The following is a 13,605-nucleotide window of genomic DNA, read 5'->3' as shown; positions in this document are numbered from 1 at the left end:
CTTTTCCCTTAACGATCCAACTACCCTAATCATACCACAGCATCAACCCTGTGTCAAACTGTAGATCAGCTAATAAAATAACAATAACACCAGCTACTTCAGAAACAAGTGCTGTTTATCTCTGTCAATGGACAGAGACGCGAAAGAAGGATTCTCACCGATGCTTGAACGTGTAATCAATGCAAAAGATAAAAAAAAGCGCAAATTTACGAGCTGAATCCTGAATACACATTGAGAATACGCCATTGGACGTTAAATGGTAAGTGGATGGGGTGTAGTGTAGAATCATGAGTTCGGGGGCGAAAAAAGTTTTCCAAGTCGATTTTCCAAACGAGAGGAGACACGTGGCGCAAAAACTAAGATTGATCGAAGAAATAAAAGGGTGCGCGCGACTCTAGAAGGCAGATCTAGGGGTAGTTAGACGAGGCCATTACAGGCAAAGGATGGAGCTGGCAGTTTATACATCAACGACGAATAACGAAACGTTAAACTGTTCCGAAAATGTGAATATCCACGTTTGATCCACGTGCGAAGAAAAGGAGTGAACAAGTCGACGTGTGAATAAATTTTCCACAAGTAAATATAATACTCCTACCAACACGATTTCGAACTCGAATAGACTCTATTATATAAAATTGGGAAAACTTTAAATCGTTGTAACTTCGAAGATAGTGATTTTCGATCAACGAGTCGAGCGTCGTTAGAAGCGCGGAACTTTCCCCTTTGAAACGCTTTTTCATTTATCCCGACACGACTTCCGGTTCCCGAGATATCGTCGTTTAAAGAAAGGGATAATTTCTGATCGTTTATTATCTCTATCCTTGTCTCGTGCTCCGATCTCTCGTGTCACTGACCTATCCCAAACTGCAGAGAAGTAACAGATACGATATTCCTGATAGTTCGTATTTTTTGATGAATCTGTTAAGTTCATCTCTTCGCTGATAATTTGAGTTTTTTCATCTCGGCAATCTCAATCGATTGAGATATCGAGATAAAACAAAAAATGATTTGAATGGTTTTCTCTATTTTATCTGAATAAATTCTGATGATAAAATTTTTTTTTTTTCAAAAGTTTTATTCATCAGCATAAAGCAATTAGACATATACATAAAAGCTATAGCTTAGAGTGTTTAAGCTATAATTAAATTGAAACTATCGTAGAATGATATAAGTTATTAATTTTCACCTGATCGCCCGATTGAAACGGAAATGCAGTTGTATCTTTAGATAGATATAGATACCGGTCTGTGACGTTAATGCCTTCAAAGTTTCGTTTAAAGCTAATTGCAATGATTTATACTAGAAGAGGATCTAGTCAAAGGCCAAGTCTTTTCTCCCTGGATTATTCGAGCAGATTAAATTTGCTTTTGATTCCAACGAAATGGAAGATCATAAGTAGATGTTTCTTCTTTTCATTTACTGTATTTCTCTTCTAAAGAGATAGTTTCAGTTTAGATCGGTCGTGGTTCTGAGCAATTGAATGGGAATAGAGAACTTTTTCTTCGATCTTTTTTTCCTTTATCTTCCTTTGTGATAAAAGTTAATTTATCATTTTTGTCGATGATTCTTCGAATAGATATTAATTTCAACTTGAAATTGAACGGAAAAATTAGAAATTGTTGTGCCTTATTTAGAATAGAACATTGTGAGGATATTCTTCACTTTATTATTATTATTTCTTAGATTACAAAGAATCGATATCTCGGCTTATAAAATCGTTTAAGTTAATTTAATCCCAAATTCGAGTTATTTGCCACTGTTCTCGCTCGTGAATAATTACCTTAGAAGAAGGTTAAAGGAAAGGGAGCGCACAAGTTCTAAATCTCAATAACAGCAACGAAGTCACGTCCGTGTCGTAAATTTAATCCACGTAGTGGTAACATACTCTGCGCTTGATATTTGAAATTTTTATAACATGGAAAACAAAAAGTCCTCTTTACCACAGACACTACTACCATCATTTACCATCACCAAAATATTACATTCTCGACGAAATCATCGAAGGACCTCGACAACAAATATCTCTCCATTTTTCCGCCACGATGCATCGATTCCTGTAATATATCTTCAATTATAACGATAATTCGAAATTTTCCGTGTCGACGAAAGAGAATGGCCTGTGTTTTGCCCATGTCGGAGATCATGCTCGATTACGAAAACGGCCCATGTGGAGGAACACACGAGATATATAGGCGAATTACCAATTCTTAGCGCGACTCGACCACAGATGCCGACGTGCGTATAACTGTCGTTGGCCACGATCTTTCTCCTCCTCTTTCTCTCTCCCTCTCCCTGTTGTTTCTCGTTTTTCCCTCTGATTCGATAACAGTGAAATTGAATTCAGGAGGGGGGAAGCGAAATAGAAGGGCCTATCGAGCCCCTTTTATTTTCAGTTTACTCGATGCTCGTGCACAGGCCGATGGTCAGCCGATGGTAATCGACTCGAAAACTAACTGACCCTCCACGGATCCCCTCGAGCCCCGTTTAAAAAGCGCGAGCTCTATGACACGCGAGGTTTTATAAAACACGAGGAATGAAGAGCGTATGCGCTTTTAACGTTTTCGTTAATTGGCCATATCTGGGTTATTCATGCTTATTTATGGACAGATATATTACGTATATTTCTCCAAAATAACACTGAGTATAAAAAAGAAATAAATCATTTGTCCAAAGATGGGGCACATTAAAAAAAAGTATGAATATTGTATATAAAATCTCGACAGGTTTTCATCAGGATCGAACATCGCTTTTTTCAGATACTTTGGATTTTCCTGTATCCTTCTTATGTTATATATTATACATCTGTGCATTAAAATCAGGATGTATTATTCCAACACCCACTTCATCAGCCCAAATTCATCAAACCGACCCAAGTCCCTATTAAATCATTCGGCAAAAGCGCACGATCGAGAAAGAAACCGTATATCCGTAACCACACGACCACTCGTCACCCATTATCTTCCCATTTATATCCCGTTTCTCGCCTCTCCATACACAGCAGAGTCAACAAGTCACAAATCCATCTATGGAGAGGGCGTCCATCTCGGTTAGATTCAACGTGATTAGTGTCTTCGTTTGTTCATCAAGCGCGCGCATTTCGAAGGTTGGCCGATCGGCGATCGGTCGAACAATGGGCGTGATTAGGCAGGTCAGAGATGGCCAGGCAACGATTCTTTTCTAATAATTGGGGGATGAATGACGGCCGTATGATATCCACGCAGAAGCCTTCGAATCCATTCAGACACGGCATATCTCATTCGAGGGAATTATGCAGTCTATTGTTGGTGGCAGCCAACCAACCGTCTCCCGCCGTCCAATCAAGCATGAATCATCCGGTTTCAGTTTCCTCCTGCATCTATTACCCAACGCTTGTCACCCGACTAATTTGCCGGTTATCTCGCTCGCACTTATCATCGACCTGCACACGTATCGAGTGATAACGAACCATCAACGTCGTCTTCGAAGAGAGAGATTAGCTTTGCTTTCGTTTCTTATTCTTGTTCGCAGCATTTGTAGACGAAGTAAAGAACAGATGTGTGAAATATTTTTGCGTGTCTCGACGCGTGATTGGAATTAAAATTTATATCCTCACCGTCACACTTCGATTCGATTTTCATTACCAACTGGTCTAGTAGATGCTAATCAAGCAAGTAGCATAGATCTCTTACGACGTATGCAGGAAAATTAACTTGTACGAAGTAATTTTGAAAGATACTGTATATAGAGAAACATCGATCGAGAGGAATATCTGCACGAATCAACCGATTTCGTAAAATCGAATTTCGCGCTTTTCGCTTCGAAGCCTTTCCTATCCTTGGATAATTCGATAAATTGTTTCGATGTTCTCGAAACGATGGTGGAAATCGTGCATGCACCGGGCGAAAATCCGCGATTGAATAGGCCATAATTACGGGACGGGGACGAATTAACCGGCGAATTAGCCCGGTGACAATCGTCGGATAATAGATAGGTCAGGTCGAATGATTCGCGCGGCTAATTGGACGGCATGAAATTTCGTGGCTGGAGGGTGCGCGTGGGCGGATCTTCTTTTCGCGGTGGAAAATTGGTGCGCGGCGTAACGGCTGCCACGCTCGGAAATTAACCTGGTCGATCGCGCGTAACGGGTTAATTTTATTAGACGGAGAAAAAAATTGAAAGGCCATCCCTGTACAGGGACGGAGGGGCGGCAAATTGAAACGCGAAATATCGAGGCTGGGAGACGAACACGCTTTTTGGCCCGAGTAATTTCCCTCCGACACTTAACGCCACGTATTTTTCATTAGGATAATGGGGCCGGTGAATCGAGCGTGTTTATCGTTGCCTTTTAATTAGTTACGGAATTAACGGTACCTTTTCGATAAAGGGAAGGAAGGGGGGGATACTTATCGCCCTTTCGATTCGTTCATTTCCTTTGGAATTCGAATGATGTGTAAAGCTCAAAAAAGGAATTATTGTTGGCGCTTGAACGGAAATTTTTCTTCTCTCTATATTATTTTTGACGAATTGTTCTTTCTTCTTCTTTCATTTTTCTCCTCTTCGAAGAATTGCGTTGAAAAAAAAAATGTAGGGTAATTTAAATCTCGCAATTATTACAATCGATCGTAAAATCATCATCACACGAGGCAATTCTCGTCTCGATTCTATTCATAAATCAGAAGAACCGGCGCGCGACCACCGGCTTCCTTTCTTCCGTTAATCCCCCGGCCAACTTCCGCGATTCCATCGAGATACCTCTCTAAGAAGCGATGAAACTCGGAGGAGAAGAAAGAGTGGCACGTCGTTCCACACCGGAAACTTGAGATTTGCATCGGGAGAACCCGATTCGATCGCTTATCTGACCTCTACCCCGATGAAAAAAAACGAGATAGAGATAGATAGAGAGAGAGAGAGAGAGAGAGAGAGAGAGAGATAGAAGGGAAAAAGGAGAATAAAAAAACATTCGTATCATTCCCGATGAGCGAATAATAACGCCTAATCGCCAATCTTTATCGCGAGATTGCATTTCACGATAGCCACGAGCAAATCCATTTCAAAGGCCATCCCTTCAGAACAAGGAGGGCGAACAAGAGTGAGACGGATTTTGAATCAGGCAAATTTTCCCAAAGCTATTCGTGGATTGCGGCCATCGAGGGCAACTGAATGGCGTCGAAGAGCTTCCTTAAGAAGTCTCCCGTTCAATCAACTTTCTCTCGGTTATATTCCCGAGTGTTGGAGCGAGAAACTCGCCGCCTTCGTGGCCGAGCCATAATCCACCCCCCCTCTTGAGGGGGGAACTGTAAAGCGAGTTGATGTACTCGTAATCCTTCCTTGCTTCTTTTCTTCTCCCGGCCAGGGATTCCAACCTTTTCTTCTCGTTTCTGGTACTGTTTGCACGTTGCTTTCATTGACGTCTGTAAACGTCTTTCTTGGCAGTTTTTAAGGGTGGGGAATGAGAAAGGGAACAGATTGTGATCGAGGTAATGAAAAGTTAAATATGCAGGAGGATAAGTAATTACGAGGTTGAGTGTTTAAGTGATCGTTTGTTGCTTTTTCATTGAAATTTGAATTTGAGGAGAGTTATTATATTGGTAAATGATGTTTTACCTTCTTCAGGAGTCTACTAGTTAGATCGTGAGAGTACGGTTATAAGGAATCGATTGAATGTAATACGTAAAATATCGATCGTACAAATAAATTTTTAATCGAGATAATCTTAAATACTTTGAAATTTATTTAAACAATTTAAATCAACGACGATCATAAATTCATTCTATTCTTTTACAATTAACCTCGGATTATTATTCATCTAATCAAATCTGGATGTTCAATAAGGAAGAAGAAAAAGAGGGAAAATTTTTAAAATCGTTTAAACCTAAATCGAAATTCTTTCAAAGATCTCCCTTCACCGATTACCCGTTTTTCGTTCTTTCATTGTGCCAGCCTCCATCAAAATTCTCCGAACTTTTCGTTGGGAACGCGGTTAGGAAACGGGTTTCTGATTCGTCTAATGAAAGTTCTAGGAGCCGTTTCCTCCGCGACAACGTCCAACTTCCGCTCCTCCTTTATTTCTCTCTGGCCCACGGAATTTTTCCCGTCAAGGACTCTCGCGTCTTCTTTGACATCGTAATTGCGTTCAACGTGCCACGATCCATCCCCTTCCCTCCCCCTCCTTGTAACACGGGAATGAGAAATTACGGGAAACTTCGGTTTAATCCTCTGATCTCGGCTCCCTGATATTTTACATTCGAACGTGCAATTACGGCGGAACCGGCAGTCAGATGTCTGCAACGTGTTATGAGCGCGCCATTTTGGACTTGATACTTGATTTTTTTCTTTCATAGGATACCTTTAGTTATTATCATCGCAACTTTCTCTTTTCTTATACAAGTATAGCAGGTAGTGTAATTTTCGTTTGATGTATTTAGTTCCTTTTTCTTCCTATTCCCTTGTTGAGATTATGTTTGCATCATCGCCATTCTTTATACGTTTAATTACTTCTTTTCATATTTCTAAATATTATTAATTGAAAAGATTAGTTTTAAATCTTTTGTTACGTTTCATTCTTGTAATTTCTATTTATCTCTTTTGATTTTGTAACTCTTTGTCATGTAATTATTTGAGTATCATGATCATTTTCCATTCAAAATTTCAAATCATGCGCTAAATACTTATGCTAAATACTCCTATTCGCAATTATTTACATATTTACATTAGATTATATTTCATCCAAAATTAATCGTCATTTCAGATCAAATTTTCTAAAAAAATTTTTATAAATTATTTAATCATACGTTAAATACCACGATCGAGCACGAAAACGATCTCTTCAAAGCATTTTCAATTTATTTACCTAAAAGAATTCTGTCAGAAAAGAATCATGGATATTCATGATCGATCATCGATGATCAGGATTGATTTTATAAGAGGAACGGGCAATTTCGATGATAGTGAGATGATGGCTTATGAGAACGTGTTGAATGGAACGATAAAACACGCATTGATGATCGTGCATTGATCGACTGGATAGAGAATCGATCGATTCAAAGGAACACACGCGGAATATCTGTGGTTAACCATGATTCGATGGCGGCCGCGTGAACGCTGTTTCGACCGCGATTTAAGGAGGATTTGCATAATGAGGTATTCGTGTCGCGCGTCCCGTGTCACGTACCCACGATGATGAAACAGGATCAGGTTTCTCCGAGATTTTTCGCCGATCTACCTGTCGATTGATTTTGTTCGTTTTGAATAATTGGATTTTCCTCGATATCCATCCATTAGATGGTCGCATATGAAACTTTTTGAAATCTGATGTTTAATGGTGTTTAGGTAATGTTTATTGTATCAAATAATTCATAACGATTTATATTTTTCTTTTTCTTTTTCAAGAAAAAGAAAATGTAATTTTAAAAATTAAGTATTTTATGATAAGTGTTATCTATTTTCGATACATTGTACAATATATATTTTCTTCTTAATTTTAATCCATTAAATTCATCGAGAATTGATTAAAAGTTCATTGGATATATCGAAAATTTATTAAATGTGAATGAATTGTTCCATTCGAATAGAAAATTTATCATTATTCAAAATTCGTTGCAATTACGCACAATTTTCAATCTCTAAATGTTCAGTGTATAATACGTTATGTCATCCAGGCATTTGAATAATAATTCGATTGGAAAAAGAGAAAGGTGAAATGAATTTTAAAATTCTATTCGCTATTCGTGCAAATCGAGCGATGAATTAGCAGCGATTCTCGATCGACTTTTATGATGTTCAATTAATAATTTTTTGATTTTATGAAATATTAATTACGATTTTTTCTTCATCACAATGAAATCGTGGATTTATTTTAATTTATGAAACAGGAAGTGAAACATCAAAGGGAATTAAAAATGATCGATATTATTCGTTCTTGTTGATTCTACTGGTTTCTTTATTAATTTGTCGATTTATTAATCCTGTTTTAATAAAAAGAAAAAGAAAAGAATTAAATTTGTATTTTTTATGAAGAATTTAATTCTTCGATTACTCGCGATTTAAAAATAAACTTTGATACAGTATAAAATTCATAATAGGCGTGCATTCATAATTACTTTTAAGGCTTTTAAATTTTTAATGTAATTATATGTAATATTAAGTTCCTAATTTTGAATATAGGAAATAATGAATGAGGTAATTGTAAAAGCTTATAATGCGATCGAATGCTAAAATTGGGTTAAAAGCAGTACTGAATATCTACATGATATAACAATTTCACCATGTGAAATTTTAACTTCGTTTAAAATAAATAAACTTGAAATAGTAATGATATAAATAATATAAAAATATTCATCTATATAACAAGATAATTTTATTATTATTTATTACGACATTTTATGAAGTTAATGAATATTTCGTTTTAATTAATAATTCGTTTATAATATAAGTACATAATGATCTATAATTTTGGAAGAAAATTACTTTTTAAGCATGTAGTAATATGGTTCATCAATGAATTAGTATCTATCGTCAGAAGATTAATTTTGTCTAAATCTAAAAATAATATCCACCTTGTATACTCCTTTATTTATTCGTGTAAGTACAAATCTCGTACAACAATTAACAATTAACAACCAATGAAAATCAGTCAATTGAATATACGTTAACAAAAATTTGCAATAAAAAGATCAAAATAGCTGTGATGACTCGATAAAAATTTATCGTTTTCATATTCGAATGCTTAATCCGTAACTGTGTCGATTGATAAACCATAATATACGACGTTCGAATGAAAACATTGAGTCAGAATTCGGAGAAAGTATAAACACATATCGACCGACAGAGAAACGAAAACAAAATTCGTCAGTCTGTTAACAGATTCCGAAGCGTAAAAGTCAATTTTCGATAGTCGCGTTTTTCGTCTATTCCATTCTTTAATTGATGAGAAATTTTATTTAGTTTATTTATCGAGACAATTAAAAGGCGAAATTAAATCGATAACAATTTGTAATAAATCTGTATAAGAAATTTCGACGCTTGTAGTACCGGTGGATAATTATTCGAAGCTAATATTCTTTTCTCGTTTTTATTATTCTTTTTGAAATTGATTATTTAAAATTGTAGAAATTTAATTGTTTTATTATTCAATTAGTTAATATTGATTTTAAGATTCATGAAATAATCCTGTAATATCGAGGATCTTTATATCAGAAAACAGGAAACAATAATCAAAGAGAGAATCGAGAAAATTCCGTGGCGAAAGATATGAAGACCCCGGATCAGGGGTCGCCATCCACGGATTCGAATCTTTTATATCAAGAGGTGAGTTCTTTTTACCTATTTTGTAATATTAGCCATATTTTTTTATATCAACATTCAGAATTTTTTCAATTTCATTTAATCAAAATTCGAATGAAGAACATATGTATACTGAAGAGCATAAATAAACAACAAATACACCAAATAACGACGATTCTATTATCTCTCAATAAGAAGATAAAAAAATATTTTATCGAGTAAACAAGTAAGTAACGATTCGAATAGCGATTAATCGAAATCTAAATTTTTCAGTATCAAATTCTCCAAGAAGAAACTTTAAGAATCGCGACGAAGATCACGTACCGTACGAAGGATCATCGTACAAACGATCCAATTTCACCTAATCAAAAGGAGCATCCACGACATCCTCGTTATGCAAAACCTAATCTGACCTGGTAAGATTCTCCAAAATAGCAAGTTCTTCGTACTTTGCCAAACTTCAACATCGCGTTCGATTCCAGTCCGAAATCTCGCAGAAACTTGCCGGGGGCTGTTCGTTAAACGCAATATTAGCAGAGATCGAGTCTCGATCCAGCTCGTGCACGCTCGTATGCTCGCGAGGAGGAAGTCTCGCGCGGAATAAGCCACTTTGCCGACGTTGACGTGGCTCGTGCGCGGTTTAATAAAGATGAGCTTATGAAAATTTATGGCGCGCCCTTCTATTGGCTCGGCAATTTGAACGTGATGATTTGTTTTATTCATGAGCGATCGTTTCAGATTGTCCTAGCTTCTTCGTGCGCCGTCTCTTGGTTAAATAAGAAACGGGAGGACGAATTCGGAACGAGGACGAGGAATCAGCATGGGGAATGAAATTATCACATGGTTGGTTGATGTGGATTCAGAGGGTGTAAAGAGTCGCAAGTGGTGTTTGTTTGGATCGTGGTTTCATTGGTTGGTTCACAGATAAATGATGATCTTTTCTTTCAAAAATTTAGGAAAGATTAAGATATTATCAGGTATTTTTTTAATAGTATTGGTTTTTTTCACGTCTAAAATAAAAATTGAAAATTTTTCCGATACCTCTCTCATAAAGTTTAACACATCTCTCTCTTTAAACTCGAGCAGGAAAAATGATTACCAGGAAGATTACCAGACCGAAGAATTTAAAGAGTGTCGATTCGATCCGGTTGAAAATTCGACGCGTTGAAGAGCATGATCCGAAATTAAAGTAATTCTAAAATTCTTCGATGTCGTCGCGTTCCCATCCGCCTCTTGAAATATTAAACCGTTCCATGTTTCTAATGGCGCCCCATCAATCCCCGAATCACCATCGTTTTCCCCGGGAATCGTATTAAATCGACGCCAGACAACGTTTCTGCAAAAATTAATAAGCATTCTCTGACGAATTTATGGCCTCGATTAATCCGGACGTCGATTGCCATCCATTGCTGTATTCTTTTTTTCTCTCCCCCTTCTGATTCTCGTTTCAACGCGAATTGTTTTTTGTTTTAAAATCGATGGTTGTTCGAAATATCGGACTTATTAGACTTTTAATAAATCAAACAGTTGTAGGAGTTGTTTTTCCGGTGAAGTGAGTGAATTGGCTGTATATTGATTTTTACTTAAATCGAGAGGATTTCGGATATTCGAGAAAGTATCATTGAGACGGGTCAATGGAAAATTTATTTTCTTTTTTGCAAAGAATATAGAAAAATAATATCCTTTTTTAAAGTTTTAACACTGTGTTTTCTTTTTAAATCTGAAATACACATTTTAGAGATTTTTCTAATTACAAATTTTCTCAACTTTTATTTGAGAAAGTTTATTGAATGTGTTATTAATTCATTTTTTGATCATTTACGATGATTTAATCATCGTTTTCGATTGTGAGTTAAGCAAGCAAATAATTTATATCATTAATTTATGAAGTTCTTACGATCACGGCAAGAATTCGAGGATTCACAAATTATCCAGCCAGTTCCCGGAATCACGCGGCCTAACCTTCGTGAAAATTTATAGACTAGAATCCTTTGGATCGTGAATTTCGCAGCCACGAAAATCGAACACGTAATTTATGCGGCAATGGACCGGCGACGATCATTTTCCACAGGCCTGAAACTTTAATCGAACCTCCCTCTGACCTCGACTCCTCCGCTGACCGCGATGATGATACTCTATCATCCGAATGAATCATAATTTCTAATTTGTCTCTCATGCAACGAGTTATTGCATAGAAACGAAACGATCTTTTCGACTTTTTATAAACTCGTCCATAACAACTTATATACGACGAGAGTGTACGTTCTGCTTTAACAGAGAGGGAGGGAAAAAAGATAACAAGGAATAGAAAAGAAAAACTTATAAATTCGCAGATCGAGGACGCGACTGAAGCGAGGACAGTAGTTCGAGAGGATGGCTGTGGAAAGCTGCAAGTATCCGAGGACACATCTATCCGTGGTAATTAGTCTCGTTGCGTCTATGGCACGCTTCGCTCGACACGGCCACCCTACTTACACCTTCTCCAACCGTGTATCCGATTTAATAAAGCTACGATTTTGCGCGAGGGGTGTAGACAATTGCGGAACAAGGCGACAAAAGGCCGACGAAACTTTCCCTATTCGAGGAGGACGGGAGAGGGGTGTAACTGCCTCGAAAAGGAGTCTGGGGGATGTGTAGGGGGATGTATCGGGCAAAAGGGGTGGCATGCGTGATAATTTGCACCCTCGAAGAGACTGGAGAGGGAAAGTATAGTGGATGGAAAATTGTGGATGGTTCAGATTTTATTCGAGCATCGTGATTTAGGATTCATTTCTGAATGCTTATCGATTTGAAATTCGGATGGGATTGTGAAAGTTTTGCGAAGGAATTTGGATTGTATTTTTAGAAACAATATCTTCACATTTCGAAATTTAGACGAGATCGAGAGTGTTTGAAATCATCGTGTGGTAGAATCGTGGTAGAATGTTTATCGAGCCGATTAATATTGTATCGTGTGTAACATTATCAAATATAAAATGGAATTATTATTCTGTTTATCTAGTTCAAGTTCTCACGGTCGGAAACATATCCAGCAGTGTAATATAATTCCTGAACGAACGGTTTACCAAACAATACGCAATACGCTTTCAACCTTTACCATTCTAGACTCCAATCTGACCAATTTCTTTTTTCGAAAAAAGTGTTTTTCGTATACATGTATGTGTGTACAGCAACATCCTGCATTGTCCAGAATTTTCATTTCCCAACTTATGAGCAAAAACCGTGAGAGTCGGGCTAAAAAGTCACATTCCATGGCGGATATCAAAGAGGAGGACTCGCAAAAATCCTAATTATTATCTGCATCTAATGCCACCGTACGTTCAACCATTACTATTACGTTAATTTTTTCAAAAATATTACATTAGACCATTGTTTGATGGCGCATGGTAAGAATTTTGTTAAAATTCCATAAAATTATTCGTTAAAATATTTGATACTTACTAATATTATATTACATTAATGATATATTTTAAGAATCTGTCAAATATCTTCTTCGATTTGGAGAAATTTTTTTTTTTTTCAAGAAGCAATACACGGATATAAATGAATATACGAAAAATCTAAATTTTCAAAGCGAAAGGATCCTAATTTGCAATTAGATCTTTAATTTAAACGAACCTTTCGTTTTTTTTTTTTTTTTCTATCGTGTCATCGTGCACCCTTTGAAAACGTGGAACGACAAGAGTGTTTCTTTTCCTCCTCTTTCGTTCGATCTCTCATTGAAATTCCAGTGCGGGAGGATCGTACGCGAATCGAAAAATCATTTGGAACGTTCGACGACGTAGGATATCGTTTTCTAAGACGTTTTACAGTAGCTATACAGAATTCTACTGTATTTCTATATTTCCGAACACGGACGGAATTCTCTTAAAAATTGTTTCGTGCAAAATATTTCGCGCAGTGGGTGTAGAAATGGGTGCGAATCATGTGTTGCAAAGGGCGGGATTCGAGATGGTGTGGAAGCGAGGAGAATAAAAGGAAGAGTGTACTTTCGAGATAAAATTGTATTGAATTTGATGGATAAATTTCACATTCATGATCTCTTAAGCTTCCACCTTTATTTTGCTATTGTTATAAATCGGTTAAAATTCGAAATAATAACGAATTGACGTCGATTTTTGAAATAAAAAATATTACAGGGAAGGCAAATTTGATATCTGTAATTCCATTACAGTTTAAATTTCTTTTTTTTATAAATAAATTAAATATTTTATAAAATAAGTAGAACGAAACTGGATTTTAAAGAAAGGGCTTATATAGAACATTGATTCGATTACATAAATTTAAAAAATTTCTAATATGTATTGTTAGGAATAGAATTCTTTATATCGAACGTTAAATTTT

General features: G+C 36.6%; 1 protein-coding gene and 1 long non-coding RNA gene across 18 annotated transcripts in view; one reads left to right on the top strand and one right to left on the bottom strand.

Moving 5' to 3' along the window:
• LOC100870354 (neural cell adhesion molecule 2) overlaps positions 1 to 13,605 on the bottom strand; it is a 428,395-nt gene that overhangs the window by 154,048 nt on the left and 260,742 nt on the right. The gene's annotated exons all lie outside the window — the stretch shown is intronic.
• Positions 1 to 13,605, top strand: part of LOC116414930 (uncharacterized) — a 164,664-nt gene that overhangs the window by 79,820 nt on the left and 71,239 nt on the right. For 3 of the 10 annotated variants that reach the window (XR_015291058.1, XR_015291059.1, XR_015291061.1), the window contains exons 3-4: positions 9,133 to 9,285; positions 9,535 to 9,677. This is a non-coding gene — a long non-coding RNA (uncharacterized LOC116414930). Of the gene's footprint in view, positions 1 to 9,132; positions 9,286 to 9,534; positions 9,678 to 9,999; positions 10,239 to 10,347; positions 10,961 to 11,594; positions 12,691 to 13,605 lie in introns of those variants that run through there. The other 7 variants (XR_015291067.1, XR_015291064.1, XR_015291065.1 and 4 more) reach the window with 7 other exon arrangements.

Source organism: Apis florea, unplaced genomic scaffold (genome assembly GCF_048593485.1).
Source record: "Apis florea isolate Af1SG1 unplaced genomic scaffold, ASM4859348v1 contig_2350_pilon, whole genome shotgun sequence".
Classification (NCBI taxonomy): Eukaryota; Metazoa; Arthropoda; class Insecta; order Hymenoptera; family Apidae; genus Apis; species Apis florea.
This window is presented reverse-complemented; position numbering and strand designations above follow the sequence as displayed.